Source organism: Montipora capricornis, chromosome 2 (genome assembly GCF_036669925.1).
Source record: "Montipora capricornis isolate CH-2021 chromosome 2, ASM3666992v2, whole genome shotgun sequence".
In the NCBI taxonomy this organism is placed as follows: domain Eukaryota; kingdom Metazoa; phylum Cnidaria; class Anthozoa; order Scleractinia; family Acroporidae; genus Montipora; species Montipora capricornis.
Window position 1 is genome coordinate 17,171,018 of NC_090884.1, and position 1,968 is coordinate 17,172,985.

The 1,968-nt window shown below is 40.5% G+C and overlaps 1 protein-coding gene across 1 annotated transcript in view; it reads right to left on the reverse strand.

Annotated features, from left to right (window-relative positions):
• The window catches only part of LOC138034943 (uncharacterized), a 9,388-nt gene extending 7,670 nt beyond the window's left edge, over positions 1–1,718 (reverse strand). The window contains exon 1 of the mRNA XM_068881949.1: positions 1,549–1,718. The gene's annotated coding sequence lies outside the window, so the exon portion shown is untranslated. The remainder of the gene's footprint in view (positions 1–1,548) is intronic.
• Positions 1,719–1,968: the final 250 nt, after the last annotated feature.

Below are 1,968 nucleotides of genomic sequence, written 5' to 3' on the forward strand. Positions count from 1 at the left end.
ATTTTACAAGATATCGAAAGTGGAACTCTGGCTCACAGACATCGATTATGGCGTTGGAGCATGGTCACACGAGACCCAGATGTGGAATGCCTTTGCAGCGCCATGGAAAAACTCACCATTAATGAGTAGCTCAGCACACGTAGCAATCAAGCCAACATACCTACCTGGATGTGTCTGGAAAAACTGCACAGTACCTTCTTTTGGTAAGACTGACAACGCAAGTTCGAACAGTAGTTCAAATTCACAAATGTTAAGTCTAGTAGTGCACGATCCAGTATTTGAAATGGAAACATTCACGCGCAGCACGGGACTACAAACAGGAACACAAATGAACAACACAATGATACCAACATACAGTTCAAAAGGTCTCGACAACACATCGTGGCACGTAGCAGTAGTGAGACTAAAACTGCAAGCGAGATCAACAGCTCCACCAAATCCATTCTACATACATTACATGAACAAAATCACCTATGAATTTTCAGGACTCAGATGTTTGTTCACCTCAGCACTCGACGATTACTTACCCACAGAAAAGGAGGTCGCACGAACCAGAGTCACAAATGTCTACTGCGGTTGCGCTGACAGCAACAACATGGGCCATGACACTAAGAACAGAGAAACAAATAGAAATCCTGAAGAATTTCTGTGCTCAGACAGCGAGTGTGAGGAAGGCGATTATCGGCCACCACGAAAAGCACGCAGACGGAGTGGACCATTGGCACTCGATGATACAGTTCGACAGAGCCAGAGCGAGACACTTTGCTGGAGTATGGGGGAATGAGCTGCAAAACATGTGGATCAGACCATTTCAAGTATACAGAGACCAGACACCACAAGAAGCCTTAAACAACTACATTGAGTATGCAACCAAAGAAGGACCACCAGTGTATGTAAAAAACATTGACCGTAATCTACTAAGTAATGTTTCTATTATTACAAATTCACAATTGAGTACACAAGACTATATCACAGAAGATGAAGCAGAAGCAATAGAAAATGACAACTTGGAACCCAAAAAAAACAAAAAATCCAACACAAGCGAAATAATTCGTGACAAAATTTTGCAAGGCGCTAAGCCAAAAGAATTGTATTTAGAATTTCCTGGATGTATTCCTATGATCAAACAGTTATTGCCATTACATCAAAGAAAACACAAAAAAACAGAATGCGTGTACATTTTCGGTGAAACAGGCGTGGGAAAAACTACCAATCTAACAAGAGTATTAAATTATTTCAGGGACAATGGCAACATCAGTTATTACTACAAAATGTCAGGAGTCTCTAAGTTTTTCAATGGCTATAACTGGGATGACATAGTTGTAATAGACGATCCTGTAGAACCAGATGTAAACAGTAGAGAAGATGTGCAAATGTTTAAAGCCATCATTAATGAGCACGAACGCGAAATAGAAATCAAAGGAAGTTTAATGGCATGGGACACAAGACTTGTAATTATCACCACAAATGTATCACCTATTGTCTTGTCTTGTCTGTATTACATTTACATGTATTACATTTACATGGGTTAACTGATATGTTGCTTACTTGTCTAGCATTTCTCATCCAGCTGATGTTCTGTTTGCTTTTGTTAGCCGACGAAGAGTTGTCCAAGATTCTACGAAATTACGTCCAGAATTACAGGCACCTTATGGCTACAGAAGCCAGTGGACAGTTCTTGCTGCTGGTCCTGTTGCAAATCCACAAAATCAGCAAAAAGTTACCTGCTATGAAAATGTGTCTGTTACCTTCTGTTATAAAAAAAGAAAAAAAAATTGGACAAGAAAGTCGCTAACTAATCCCAAAGAAATTTGTCAATTGCTGTCTGCATTCTACCCCTGTAGAGAGGAGAACGTACCCTAATTCCACTCAACAGGTGACAGGGGGAATCACACAAATCGATGAAAATGGTTTAGGGCGGAAGCTTGGTGAAATCCCCCATGACCCTTAATGACTTGAACACTGGCA